At 33.9% G+C, this 16,396-nt stretch overlaps 1 protein-coding gene across 2 annotated transcripts in view; it reads left to right on the top strand.

The window, feature by feature from the left end:
* The first annotated feature begins 7,625 nt into the window (after positions 1-7,625).
* Positions 7,626-16,396, top strand: part of LOC127834068 (F-box/LRR-repeat protein 6-like) — a 45,395-nt gene continuing 36,624 nt past the window's right edge. The window contains exon 1 of one of the 2 annotated variants that reach the window (XM_052359647.1): positions 7,626-7,794. The gene's annotated coding sequence lies outside the window, so the exon portion shown is untranslated. Of the gene's footprint in view, positions 7,795-14,511; positions 14,665-16,396 lie in introns of those variants that run through there. The other variant, XM_052359648.1, reaches the window with a different exon arrangement.

Here is a 16,396-nt window from a genome sequence, read left to right as displayed (position 1 = left end):
AATGAGACATACATCTGTATAATTTTTTTTAAATATTTTCACACATAATCAAAGATTTACAATATATACACAAGGCGACATACATCTATATATTTTTTTTAAATATTTATTTCAATATTTTCACACATAATCAAAGATTTACAATATATACACAAGGAGACATACATCTATATACTTTTGTTTTAATATTTATTTCAAAATGTTCACACAAACAAAGATTTACAATATATACACAAGGAGAGATATATCTAAGTATTTATTTATTTATTTATTTATTTTATTTCAATATTTACAAGATATTTACATTGTAGTTCAATCAAGCACAGTTCTTGTACTTTGTGCTCATCTGTTTTATACATCTTTTCAAGCACAGTGCTTGTACTTTGTGCTCATCTGTTTTAGTATTGCCGTTGCGGATACCTCGCCCCGCCTGTACAATGACCACAACCTGGCAATCTGGCCTTGCATGGTTTTCTGCTGGCGTCGCTGGTAGCGAGTCAGTTGCAGCTCCGTAACCAGCTGTACGTTCCGAAGTGCAACGTTTGCCTCGTCAGAAAGAAGACGGATGGGGAGGTACATGGGAGGGGCAATCCCCGCTCTCCCATTGAGACGTCTGTGCCAACCTGTAGTTAAATTTGAAAGGAAAATTCTTTGGAACCCGCCTGTGCTACATTCTGTGCAGACGTTGAAATCTGAAACATATAAAGCGCACCATAGCAAGGTGTATGATAAGTACTAGTAAAAAAAATAAATTATACCAAACTGTCCCGATACACTATGAATAGAAATTATGGAAAGTTGTACAATACCTGTTAATTAACAGGCGTGTCTTCTGTCTCCATGTCATCGGTCGCATTGCCAAGTGCCGCAACTTCTTCGGATCCCACCTGTGTTCCGTTCTGTGCAGACGTTGAACAAGGCTTGCAGACAAACGTCCGTTTCACCGCGAATGGCGGCAAAGTACTGTTTTTGTGTAATGCCTACAAAGACAAAACATTTTCCCCCATAACTGTTACGAACATTCAAACCATTGCATCCTAATTAAAAAGGTTTATTTAATTTCAATTAACGAAGTCTCAAATATTTATTGTATACTGTTAGAAACGCTTAATTTTGTGTCCGGAATTGTGCATCTTATTTTCGGGTAACAATATATCAAATTAATAGAAGTTTAGGCACTTGCATTAAGACCCGGTTTCTCAAAGCAATACTCATTTTGTAAACACATTTTCCATTTGGAAGTTCAAATCATGCTTGTAATTTATGAAGTTGTAGAAATATTTAATACATGAAAAAATAATAGATAGAAAATGGAATTAATAAACAAATAAATAGTGCATGCACATATTTATTAATAACTATTAATTATTAAGACGTTAAACAATTAATGAAGATCCCGTTACGCATGGAAAACTTATTGAGCACACAATTATAGGAAAAACACGTATAACAAAAATGTCAACGTGAGTACAAATACGTATAGCTTATCTTAGTATCATATAAACCGCGCATATATGATTATCATACCTACACGTATTTAAACATGGTTGTACGAAACAATGATTAATTTTACAATAATTCTCAATCATACAATTTTACAAGAATCAAATGTTAATTTATTTAATACTAATAAAATTAACTAACATTTTTTGAAATTTGTACATGAGTTACGGTTCTACATTAATTAATTAAATATTAAATTGTATAGCATGAACAAATAAAAAATATTTATTTAAGTATTCCATACTACAGCCTTATCTCTAGACAACCCCTATCAGTAATAGCCTTATCTACCCCTCGATAATCAGTACCCTCATCAGCTCTGAATGACTGACAGATTATCTGTTTATTGTAACTTTAGTGGTGAGAAATAGGGTATTGTTACTGATTAGGTGACAGATGTTTTCAATATCTTTCATAGCTCATTAAAGGTAAAAAATATAAGCTTATACAAAGTTTATAACAATTAAATAGAAATTAGAATACAAACAATTAAATACTTTCCACTATTATAAATCAACACGCGAACAATTAAACGTATTTGAATTAATAATTACATATATTCCGATATTGGTTAAAAATACTTGGATCGAGTGATAACAGTATCACAAAAACAAACATTCGTCTACAATACAATACAAATAAACAACGTTTATTAAATAACTTCAAGCAAAGCTGGTATATTGAGAAAAGCTGGTATATTGAGATAACTACTTGACAAATCAGAAATAAGAAATACAACACACCACTAACACGATTTCGATTATCTTCACATTAATTAGAAATCTAAAGAGGTCGTTATAATAACAATACGCGAAAATAGAAAATGTAAGTTTTGCAACGGACACGCTATAGAAATGAGTATCACTTTTCACTTGTTTGAAATATTATAGTATACAATGACATGAATGGTACTTACCGGTTTCGCATGTTCGGTGTTGCCATTTTGGCAACTATCGCATTCAATTGCTTGCTGCCTTGGACCCACATTCCTTGAACACAATATACACGGTAATCCATCACATAAAAAACGCATGAACTCACTATACGTATGTATTCCGTAGCACATATATGTTGATAATGATAACCTATTCTTAATTTAGTCGATTTATATACAGTACTAAGAAACTTTGATCTATTATGAAATAACCGCATGCAACCAACATCACCTAATTTTCGTTTTAACTTTCTTTAATTTAACTCACACCTGATTATAAGTATATAAGACCTTTCACACCTATTACAAACATTCATATAACCCGTGAAAAACACCGACCACAAGTGTAAAAGAGCCATTAAATGTGACAACCGTATATTCAGATTATTGAAAAAGGACATAATTATTATTATTTTTACTTATAAACTTCTTATAAACTACTGATCATATTACATCCTTCATCTATTTCTATATATTTTTTCGAGGCGTGCGAGTTGACTTTGAAAAGTGCGAGTTGACCAGATATGCCATGCGAGTTAACCAAAAAACGTGCGAGCTGACTACCGTGCGAGTTGACTTAGGTACGAGTTGACCGGCACCCTGTGGTCCATACGGTAGATAACCGTTGTCATCTCTAAGAGAGTTGCTTCCCTTATCATAATCCGAGATAAACGGTTACGATCGCCGAGTAAGCCGCCAAGAAAAGGACAATATATTCTAGTACTAATGGAACAAAGTGAACGAATTATTGTTCTGAAAATAATATGTTTTGGAACATTCAACAAATAACAGTTGACATAAGACGCAGCTTTTAGCTTTTCCAATATAGAAATAGAGTACTCAGTCAGTATTGAGAAAATGCTGTTTTTAACGCAGCAAATAACATTTTACACATTTAACAACTTGTCAAAACGGGTATTTAACCGCAGGAAACACGTAGGCATATAGTTATATGATAAAATACAAAAACTAAATAACGTCATCAATCAGGGCCGGATTAAGCTGTTTTGGGGCCCAAGGCTGCATATGTTTCGGGGGCCCCTTCCCTCTAGCCCCTTCTGTATATTGAAAATCATACTTAATACTACAACTACGAAGATCAGAAAACTTGAATTTGTACACAGTTGACATTTACATTGTATATATAGCAAAACAACTAAGACAATGTATAACTATTTTATTAACCGAACTTAACATGCATGTTAAATGTGACAGATTCCAGCCTATAAGTTTCTTTTACGACAGCTGTGTAACGTCTTGGTCTCGGAGGACTTGACATTTAGTAGCAGTAGCCCAATGCTGTCAACCTTTCCTGACTCATGGTGTTCCGTAGATAAATTTTCACGCGTGGTTATGTTGAAAATGACATCATACCTTGACAGTTATCGACTGGAATTATTCGTAAAGCGATCGCAAAGTTTGGAAAAGTTGTCTGTAATTTACCGCCATCTAACTTCAACAGTTCACTAATGTGGGTGATGGTTCTGTCTTGGTCCGCTTCTAAGATGGCTTTGAAATGAACGAGCTCGTCAACAGAAGACGCTTCAATATCATCTTGATTAGATTTCACTAGATGCGTTGCACATTCCCGTAGATCATCCAAGGTGAGAGACTCAAACTATGTCATGAAACCAAACAGTTTGAAAGACCAGAATATGCGCTCAACCGCTTGGGAAGTTCAACAATGAGACAATCAACTATGCTTTAGAATGTGTCAATGAAAATATTCTCGCGTGCACTTACTCCGAATTAGCATCTGGTGTCCTACTCTCGTCACGAAATAGTTTCCGCTGTTTCTTGTAACGCTTATTCGCGTCCTACTATTCGTTGATTGCAACATACGCTTTGGCATTCTCTTCAATGTCGTCAAACGTGCCCAGATGTTGTCATGACCATACGGGAAAGTCGCATAATAAACAGAGAAACTAATGGTTCTGGATGGATATACAACACAGAAAGAAAACTGATAACATAGTAAATGAAAGCGAACTAAACGATTTCAATTCGACATACATCGGGAAACTGGTACAATTACACAGACAATTTCTACTGCATTCCCATTAGAGTCGTTCAATGGCGTAATAAAAAAAGACTATATATTGGGAAACTGGTCTGCCGTTGGGGGCCCCTCGAAAATCGGGGGCCCAAGGCTGCAGCCTTGTTAGCCTAGTGGTTAATCCGGCCCTGTCATCAATACCGGTAGTTTACATTCAACACGTCGTTATTTTAAACATATTAATATACATTTGTATATTAATGTATATTTTAGATACATTAGATCTGCAATATAGATTCTACAATGTTGTGGTCTGCTAACAATAAATGTAACAGCTGGTAAAATCAAATACTATCAATGAACAGTTCGTTAATAAATAAATATATTGTCAAATTTATGCAGATCAAGTTGTCAAGTCGGAGCAGTTCTGAATTTAAATGGTAGTATTGGTTATCATAAGATTTTCGGCGATTATGATGTTAGTGTTGTTAGAAACGAAGTGTAAGGTGATGGCATTGGTGTCGTTGGAGAAGATGATAATGAAGTTACTTTTTTATATGTAAGTGTACGTACATGTGCTTAAGTAGGCAGGTGCATGTGTTTGGGGGCAGTGAGGGTGGTGGAAATGGGGCCTGAAAAAAGGTAGGGTGACCTATTTTTTAAAATTTCGTCGGGTGATAAACTTAATACGTTGTAGGTGACTTAATTATCCTAATTCAAATTGAGTATTAATATTTAATAATCCATTCAGAATATTTCATGGGAAAAGTTCTTTATTAAATAACATTTACTGTTAATACCATTTAATACTGAATGCCACTCTATGAAATTGGCAATAACCAATAAAAACAAAAAGGTGTTTCTGTATTTGCCAGAGCATTTAAAAATTAAAAAAGAACGATAAAGGGTGATACATATTTTTAAAGTTTTGACATAAACATGGAATAGGGGCACATATTTTAACTGGTTGGAGCATAAAAGTGGACGCCCTACTCCCGCTTCTTTGCTTTATCAACTCTAAACATAAAGAAGTTAAATTGCACACGTTAACATGCTCATCGCACGAAACGACACTGTGAGCTATTAGAGCCCCTTAAGTGCTAAACTAATAATGTGATTCGTATTCTTAAAATCGCTCACGTGCGTTAAGATGTTAACTGTTTACACGCAGATTACAATTTTTATTCAATACGAAATATTGATATGGTCTCTGAGATATAAAATACCCGGGTTTAAAAAACAAACAAACTGGTTTACCTATGCGAATAGAAAGGCGTAATCAGGATAATGACAGCACGACCGTACGATGATGTTTATTGATAGTGAAACCGCAAAACTAAGTTGATGATAATGCGTATGATGACGATAACGCAAAACTACGATATTGATTACTAGACATAACGACGACGTCAAACGAAAGTGCATGTACTATAACAATAACGCAACTGTACGACGAAGAAAACGCGACATACAATATAGATAACGCGAAAGTATGAAATAAACGTATAACGATAATATTAAGACGAAAACTTTACTAGATATCAACATAAATATTTCCATGTTTAATTCGACAGTTTGATTATTAATAGACAAACTATATACATGGGTGGCACCAGCAGTGAACTTCAAGATCTCACAAACAGACTCTATGAGAGAGCAGGTGCATACGGATTGGAGGTCAGCACGGAGAAGTCAAAGATCATGGTGAACAGCACGACCAACACCAGTACAGACATTACCATGAACGGCGAGAAGCTAGAAGAAGTGACCAGCTTTAAGTACTTTGGCGCAACCCTGTCCAAGGATGGTACCAGTACCGCTGAGGTCCGAACATGAATTGCCATGGCAACTGCATCGATGGCCGAGGATCGAGCGTGTGATCCTTAGCCCGGCCGCTTTGTAACATAACACATTATTATGATCGAAATGTGTACCGAATTTCATAAATCTTAAATAAGCAGTCACCTAGATCAACATTTCAGTAGCCTCGGGTTATCGAACGTCAATAAGTACCAGGCACGAATATTTGCTTACCTTATGTGTCAATCTTCGGTCAATTCCGTATGTATTCGTTTTGTGTCCGTTGCATACTTCATATTTTTGTTGCAGACACGTGACTTTACACGGCCAATAAGAATTGCACACGTGACAATTATCAAAGCTTTCGTTCTTTATATCTATATTAATTAGTCGGTCTTACTTGAGCAGCCGAACAAAGAAGGCGCGTAATTTATTGCTGTCGCGGGGCGGCCTGCGGCCGTGCGCCGTATGTTACTGGTAGTTCAGAATATTGTTCGGACATGTCAATGTATTGGAAAACGTTGTGTTGTGTTAATAAGCAGAAATAAAACGTAAAGAAATCTGAATCGGACTTTGTCAAAGTTTCTTGTCTACGTTTATCCTGTATCAATGACTATGTTACATCTTAAGTTGAGTAGGGATTGGTCTTGAAATCCTTTCTACGACCATCCTTCCTTCTGTGAGGGAAATTATCAGTTAGTGGCATAAGTATATGCACATAGTACTGGTAAACCAACCAACCCATCACAAGTTTGAGTTGGCAAATAACCGCCGTGATATTGCTAAAATTATGTTGAAAACAGCGAAAATCCAACTAAACAAGCAAACATTTTGATAGTGTTTGCATGGTTGGGAACCCAAAAAAAAGCCAACCTCCGCGCAGAGATCTGCCTGGAATCAACACAGCTCGATCAAATTGTATGTAGGATCATGGAACCACAACTCGAGATCAAAGAGCTACAATAGATTTATCAATCTCCACGCAGAGTTGTCGTTCCTTGCTCTCGCATACAATCTCTGCCATCACAAGAAAATCGTACCAGATTTGATAGGATTTTATCTTTTAGTTTAAGTATAGTATGATAACAAGTTAAATCATTTTGATTTTCTTTTAAATTTTGAAAATAATTTATTAGTTTATGTCCATAATATAAATATAAATTACCTACATTGAAAAAGTAAAAATAATAACGGTTAAATTTTTGAAACGCGTGTCCAGGCTATCATCACGTGGTAGGTTATGAAGGCATGGATTTGATCCAGCTATATATGCTGGTTCCAGTCAAATCTCCATTGTGTACACACCGGTCTTTCTGACAATAACGTAGTGACGTCACCATCTATGTATAGAACGGTCAAATCTCTGCGCGGAGGTTGTAGATTTATCTCTGTGTAGCCTCTTAACCGGAAACGGCCGTCTGCCCCGAAATCTGTTGTTTTAAAAATTACAATTGCACAACAAATTGAAATATTGTTAAGCCTTTAGTTTGCTAATCTTAGAAAAATTTATTGCATCCAATCCATTTTTTTTAAATCTAACCGAATTATTATTGTCATCAAGGTAACTTATTTATATTGGTGTATCTTTTCTTTTGTTGTGATATTGTTATTATCACAGGTCTTCGCGATGCTTTTCGTGGTAATGTAACGACTCGCCCCCTTAACGACTCGCCCCATAACGACTCGCCCCACTTTTTATAACGACTCGCCCCACATATATAACGACTCGCCCTATCAAAATAAAATGTTATATTATATATGGTAATATAAATGAAATCAATTCATAATATGAATTTAAGGTTCGGCATTGTTTGATAACCATCGTTCAGCGGTTTTTTGCCTTATACCTGACCTTATATACGTCTATTGCAGGCATATTCTGAAAAGTAATAATTTTTATTTTATGATGTTTTTTTTTTACATCTTTGTTCAGTGACAATATTATCATAAAGCAAGACTATTGAATATCGGCACATTTGTCTCATGTCATACTTTCCTTTATATGTATAAAAAGAAGCAAAGGCTAAGATCATATCGACAATTAAAGATTCCCAGGTTTAATTACTCAAGAATTTAGGGATTATCGTTATAAAGGAGACCGATGAATTGATAACATAATTGACAGGTACATTACCGCGGGCGGGTGATGACAATCAACAATACACGTGTCATAATCGCGAAAGCGTGAATACCTTGCTTCGTGGTAAAGATATTTTCATATATACGGGTATTGAAAGGTAAGAAAAATGAAAAAAGGTCTTTGCCGAAATTTATTTTTTGCAGAAATTTTACGGACACAATTCATCTGTAAGATAATTTTTTATTTATAATTTTAAAATTACCATTATAATCTTAAATCTACCTATTTATTACCTGTTGTTCTGAATACAGAACGCACGTTTTAAAAATCTTTTTTCATATTATAAAATGCGTATCAGTCCTTTTGTGTTTTCACACAAACTTTACTTTAAAATGCTAATCAAATGGCGTTTCTTTTAAATTTTGGTGTGAACAATTAGCGCGGAAAGTTTTCAATGGTTTCAAATAAACATTAAATGCTAATTAAATGGCGGTTCTTTTAATTTGTAGGTGTGAACAATTATCGCGGAAAATTTGCAATGATTTCAAATAAACAAGAAACTATTTGTGATAAATCAATTAATTCCACGATTTGTTTAATTACTTTAATGGTTATAACTTTAATTGAGTAATACGTGCCACTGCGGAGTTTAGTATTTAAAGATGTACACATGATTATAGTATACCATTATTTTAAATTGATAATTCGACTAACACCATGCTTGCGCCTCCTTGTTTATTTTGTCTTCGACGGGTGTACCAAAACTCCAGAGCGGTGACATGTGACAACTGTTCACGGTGGCATCACATAAAATGTGGTAACACTGGTAAGTACTTCTAAAACGTACAATCGAAGATAAATTAAGGGGAAGCTTTGGGGAGTGTGGAAAAGATACAACGAGCGTTCCATCTCAACTAGTCAGCTGCTGGACTTGTGTTCAGCCATGTACGGACCTGTGTAAAAAGTTGTTGTTGCTGTTGTTGTTTGTGTAAATAGTGTTTAAATTTGTTATGAATAAAACGTTTGAATAAAATCATTTTCATAAATTCAATGTTGATAATATTAAGATATAATTATAATGATTACTGATGTATTACTGTCTTTTGTAAACTTTTCTTATTAATTCAATGTTTGATATTATTATACACACTGCGTAACTTTCTATTTTTATAAGTTGTTGTTGTTGAATATAAGTACATAAGTATCTAATAAACCATCAACACAAAAAAGTTTTTCTTATATATTTCTCTTTCTATTCATCTGTACTGTTTACATTTAACATAGATGCTAAAAATGTAACAATAAAAATGATGGGGGCGAGTCGTTATATATTATATACGCAAAAACATAGTTATGTTACTGTGGTAACGCATAATATTAATTGCAAGAGTTGATAAAATTCCAGGTGTAGAAATCTTGAACATATCATGCAAGATGCGATACAGTATTCCAGTTTCTGTTGAAAGTTCCTGAAAAAGGTGAAAGTTAAAGTAAAGCATTTTAACAAATTTCATCAAACTTCTAATTTGCCAAATCTTAAGATATTTTTTCAATACCCCACCAGTTTTTACCGACTTAAAACACAATAAAATCGAAATTAAGTAAAAAAACAACCATATAAGTAATGATGGGGCGAGTTGTTATCTATGTGGGGCGAGTCGTTATACATGTGGGGCGAGTCGTTATAAAAGTGGGGCGAGTCGTTATGGGGCGAGTCGTTAAGAGGGCGAGTCGTTAGTAAACCCTTTTCGTGGGCAGTTTTTCTTGTGGGTTAAACTTAGTCCAAATAATTAGACAGAGCTCCAGATAAGGTTTTGTGAAATTTCTTCCCAACTACTGACTGGAATACAATGAAGCTTTATGGGAAGCTTAACTACCTTGAACATGTTATTTGTGGGTTCTGGTTAGATGGTTTATTTAGAGAGTTATGGCCCTTTGAAATTTTTAAGTTGCTAAACCATCCATCGTAATATGATAATAGGTGCTACCTAATTTACGGGCAACAGCTTATTTGATGTTTGATAAAGATAACACGGGTAATATATGTCTGCACATTATCATGCAACAAAACATTCAATTTCTTTACAAAACAATATGTAATTTAGCAAAACAATAAAATATAATTTGTTTAAATCTTAAACAACTTTATGAAGCTATGCTTTTTGTATAGTAACCCCTTGTACTGTTTTCAAACTCTTAAACATGTATTTCATTTTTTGTTTCCATTTTTCAAAACAATGTTAGAATTTAAAAAAATAAAATAAAAATCTCGCGAAACTGTGTTTTATTGATGTTTTCCATATGCAGGGATGCCATTTATGTTTTAGGGTGAGATTATTTCTAAAACGATTTTATTTAACTTAAGCATAAAAAAGAAAGGTGCCGTACTTCATTATTTTGGTCCCATGTCTAAGTCATCGACCTCGTAAATGTATCCCCTGCATATGTAAATGAAAAACTTTTTGTACTTTATTAATGTTAATAAATATATAAATGCAACAATGCTTGCGGGAGTGTTTGCGTCTATCTTGAAAGAAGTGCATAGACCTCATTCACTGCGCAAAATTACACAGACCAGAAATATCACCTTTGGCTTTGGACAAAATACTCTTTGCATATCTTCCGCACTGTTAGAGCTTATGTAATGAAATGTGGTAAACTTATTGTATTTTTCTGAATCCTCAGGAATTAACAGTTGGTAAAAACTATCGCTTATGGCATACACAGATTGAACATTACTAGGTTGGTGCTAAGGAGAAAATACTAGTAGCAAAAATTTAGGTTTATGATGAAGACCCACATCATAAGCTTAACGCTAAATATATGAGTGTACAGGTTTTTTTTTGGCTCGATTTTATAGCCGAAATTCGGCTATGTTCCCAATCCCAAAAATTATACTTTTTTCCCAAAATTAGGCAAAAAATTCCCAATTTCCAAAAAAAAAAAAAAAATAAAAAAATTTTTTTTTTTTAGAAAGAAATCTCAGGCCACGACTTTTTTTTTTATTGGTTTACAAAAATTATTTTGAAAATGGTCCATCGGGCGGTCGAAAAAAAAAAAAAAAAAAAAAACATCATTGGAAAAAAAAGTTAATACTAATAACATCAGAACAAAGACAACATATCTTTTATAACCTTAACACAGAGACAAAAAATCAAATTATGCAATGAAACATATCTATATCTTCAAATGAAATGAGTCCTCAAAGCACCTTTTGTAACATCAGGCAATTTTAAACACTCCATTACATGACATGCGTTCTTCTCCCATTAAAACGAAAAACTGCGCTTCATTTCCATAATTCGATGCGCACCATTACGCAATGCGATGCCCGTTGCATAAATCTTATATAAGATAAACTACTCATACACAAATTACCCGGTATGTGTTTGCTCTTACTCGACTTATGAGATCGTACATGAAAAAAAAATCGAGGTAGAGCGATCCATGCGTCGTTGCGGTAATGTTTGTCAAAGTTGTTGTTGTCATGAAAACTCGTTGATTTACAACGCAAAACGTCTTATTTGAACTGACGCGAATTAATTTAATCATATTTGTCAACTTCGCTCATGCTTTATTTTGATAATTTAATCCAAAGTGTTAGCAAGTGGTTTTTTTACTGGAATTGTAAACAAGGAGTCAGTTAAAGTCTTCCGAAAATGTGATGTCTGTGTGAATTGACAGTTTGACGTCATCAAAGGAAAGCCGCTTTCTGTCGGAAGCAATAAAGCGACAAATTTCGCGCCGAAAAAATTGGCTTCCTTTGTCTAGCAATCAACATGCCGAACCAATCGTGTGTTTGTTTCTCAATTGCAATCCTCCAATTTAATAAAAGCACGTGCATAGCTCCGCCTTCGAATCTTTTGCAGAGAACGGAGGCGGAGTTTAACGGTTAATTGAGCTAGTGTTTTACGCAAGTTGAGTTCCGATTTGTCGAAATTACTCGGCCCTAAGCATTGAAACGACAAATACATTTATCAATGATTTTCCGAGATATACCGATTTGTTCCGATTTCCAAACTTTCTGTACGGTTCCTATAAACTATGGCGGACGTGTTTACAAAATTCCTAAACACATATATCGTAAATAATGGCAGTGTTTTATTGGATTATTTATACTAATTATCAAATACTTTTTTATCTACTATAATATCGGGTTTGTTGAATATAATGAACATGTTAAACAATATAGTTGCGTCACAGACTCGGAAATAAATTTTGATGGGGTCGACATTTTACTGACGCTGATTTTCTTATTGTCTGTAATTTTTACCCGAAATAAATTTTGAGAAGTGCCCATAAAAGGACTGGTACATAATGTGTCACATTGAAAAATATCCCGATCTCTGCAATATATGTGAACCAATCGTTGATTGTACTTACTTGATTTTATTCGCAACCGTACTCAAACTGAATCGTTTTTTTTTCTCGTTTCGCTCGTTTTGCAGTGCGGTCGGGAATAAAATATTTAAAAAAAAGACGATTTTCCGATTTTATTTTTTTTCCCATTTTCCAAAAATTAGGGTCGGCGGTTTTGTAAACCAAGAAATATAAAAGTCGTGGCCTCATGTGTATTTTATCTCAATTTTAATTCAATTACATCTAACAAAGTATTATATGATTTTGTTCTTTTAATTTGAATGATTTTAAAGGGTTATATAAAATTTAGTATTTCCCTAATCAGTGGACTTTTCGTGTGGAAAAAAGGCTAATGAATTTATTTTCCCAATTTCATGAAAATGCCGATAAAATTCCCAATTCCAAAGCCATGGGCTATCTTCCCAAAAAGTGGAAAAAAACCCCTGGTGTACCTGTCACTTTATGTGTGAGACAAAAAATATACAACAACATACTTATTTTCACGAATTTACTGTTATGAACAAGAACTGTTTTACCAGTAAATAATTTACCAAACCATATTTAAATAAAATATAATCAAATATTTTTCACCTGAATTTAATTACATTATTTCGTTTATTTTCATTTCATTTAATTCATTTTCATGTTTTGAAAGTAAAGATACTCAGTCATTATGGAATGTGGCATTAAACATATAGACAGCAGCTGCGTATTGCATGTGAATGAGGCAGTTTCCACATGAATATGATTATAAAATAACAACCTGATTTTTAAACTGCATGTACATCCCAATTGATTAAAGTCAAGTTTTTGTATGTTCAAGCTCATTAACAAAATAACACATTCAGTATGTTCATTTATACCCTTATCTTCTCGCCCTTGTTTCTGTGCACTCAACACATATAGTATTAGACACACTGTTATGAGTTTGCATATATTCGGTAAATTCCTACCACGCGTTTGTTAGTTAATAAACACGCTCAGTCATGGCACTAAATGTCAATGAGTTGACTTCATCAAAGATGTAGAACCAAACAAAATACTCCACTCATCCAGTACGCCTTCTATGAAGAAATAATAACAAGCAGTCATCAAATAAAATGAATACCGTATCCTACACTTTCGCTTCTTATATGATCTTCAAAAGTAAGTAATCAGTGGTAATCAGAGACAGTTGACAAGACTAAACGTCTGCTTTTCTCTTATTTGCAATTTTTTCCAAAGTGTCGGCATAAGGTGCAAAATAATAATGGTAATACACAACATGGTCTCAGGTGTGTCAAATGAATTTTTAGGCAAGGATTATTAATTATAGGTATAAGTTCAAGTGTACAACACACTCTTTTGTAATTAAAATATTGCAAAGTGTGCTACTGGCACTGCATTATGCACATTTATATTTAAGCAAAAATTAACATTCATTTATATAATAAACAAGAAATCTGATACTTAAAAACAACTTAGTAGATATTGTTTAATGTACAATGTATTACTCAAAGTCATCATCACACAATGAGACAACACAATGGTCTCTAAACAGAGTGTGCTTTTTAATTGAGGCATACATTTTATGAATAAATACTTAAGTAACAGAAATACAGAAACAAACGTCTAGAGCTGCCTGGGAACTATCATTTTTAATATCAACAATTCATTTGACATGCCTGATTGCAAATTGTTAATTTCACTATTTTTCACATTGTTTTCACACCTGATATTTGTTATGCTGTATATTCTTTTTGCTTACAGACATACAGAGTCTCTTCACAATAATTGCAGTTTCTTGACAGTCCACTAACGTTGAACATTTATACAGAGTCACAATTGCTAATGTTTCAGTCCCGGTCAAGCTTTAGAGGTCCAGAATTGCTTCGTTGTTGAGTACAAAGCACGCAGTCAGTTTTGCTCAGCAGAATGCTGCATGGAATGTGTGAAGTCCAGCATTTGACAATGCAGATCTTCTAAAAGAAAATCAAAAAGAATCCATAAAATGTACATATGAATTAGTCTATTTCCAATGTGTATGTAAGCACAGTTTGATTTTTTACAGTTTGAAACAGTTTGGTACGAAAATGATCGAGTATGAGTCGGAGATGCAATATTGTTTACAATCACAACGTAACTTAATACATCACAAAAGAAAGGGTCTTGAGAATAATCACGTAGAATATACTCAAGAAATAACTCCAAAACTTAATATAATGATAACTTTTATGTTCCATTAGTTTGACTGAATAATAATGACCTTAAATTTAAAATCGGCAAATTTTTGTATGTGCCGAAAACAGTTCCCATGTTATCAAAGGTAATCTTTAGCAATATTACATGTATATAGATTGATGTTTATGTAACCAAACGCAATATTTTAATTTAATAATGACTTACCAATCGAGTGCATTCCATTAATTTATTAAATTTCAACAATGTAAACATCCATTAGAGTATGTCAGTTTCAATTTTTACTTCTTAATGACGTATGGACGAAAGCAGTGACGTCACACAGACATGTATAGTTGTCGACGAAAGAAACGCGGCTGTTCATGTTGTGAACAAATTAAACTTTTAAACAATTGTTTATTTATTTAAAGGGATAATATTAACTATAGAATATTGGTTTCATTGAAGAAGTTAATTCAAAACGAATCTTATTCGGTTTTGTAAACCGGAAGTACGCAAATAATTTAGACGGGTTATCTTTTTTAAGATTTTGTTAACAACATCTAGAGCAATTTTCAATTTGCAATGCATTATGGGAAACAGGAAGTGTCACACAGGGAGGCAAACAGACGTAATTTGATCGTAGAAAATCATAATACAATAACATAGAGTACGATTCGCTACTTAATAATTACTGCCATGCCGTATTATTTCACGAGGAATGCATCTACGTGTCATATAGCGTTTGTCAAAGTGCCTATGTGCTCCAGCGCTCTATGATTTTCCATCGCGAAAATAGGTGACGGCAGAAATTATTTGACTTGTATCCCTATAAGGTAATGTCTCTTTGTATTTCAGAAAAGTGATACAAATAAACAGTCAACGACCGCTTTGCGGGCTTTTGCCCGTATTATTTTGTCCAAAGTTATGTCCCTCAAGACGTTTCCTTTTATCTGAATATATAGTGCAATATTGTGACAAAAAAAACCTTTGGGGAGCATCACCCGTCCCCGACGGTTTCTTGTTTGTTTAAGTTTCGACCCGTCGTGTCGCGTTTATTTAGCTTTTCCGACTGTGTCAGCAACTGAACATACAAAATTGTATAAGATCTTTTCTATAATGTCTTTCTTAACATTCATATTCGGCTAACTTTGCGTACAATATGTTAAAAGCGTGTTTTTGCACGCTTTGCAGATTTTAAGGACGCTCTCTGGGCGCCGCCATTGTTTTTTGACAGACTGCACACGCCGCTTTTATTGGAAAAAATGCTAAATAAACCCAATAACCATTATATATTAACACCGAAAAGATCTTTAATACGCGAAAAGAACTCAATAAAAATAGTTACAAACCGATTTAAAAATATTATTCGTAACATGATTTTGTAATTCTTAATGGTACGACAAGATTTTAAAATAAATAGGTAACGGACTTGAAAATAATTTGTAATTACGAAAATACGACCCTTATCTGGAGCTCTGATAAGACGTAATCTACTGATGTATATCTACCTCATATTTATAGGAGTAGGTTAAACTCAAAATATCTGGGTTACTTTTTTAATCGG

The sequence above is a fragment of the Dreissena polymorpha genome, chromosome 6 (assembly GCF_020536995.1).
Source record: "Dreissena polymorpha isolate Duluth1 chromosome 6, UMN_Dpol_1.0, whole genome shotgun sequence".
Lineage (NCBI taxonomy): Eukaryota > Metazoa > Mollusca > Bivalvia > Myida > Dreissenidae > Dreissena > Dreissena polymorpha.
The sequence above is the reverse complement of the archived record's forward strand: the minus strand, read 5'-3'. Positions and strand labels throughout refer to the sequence as shown.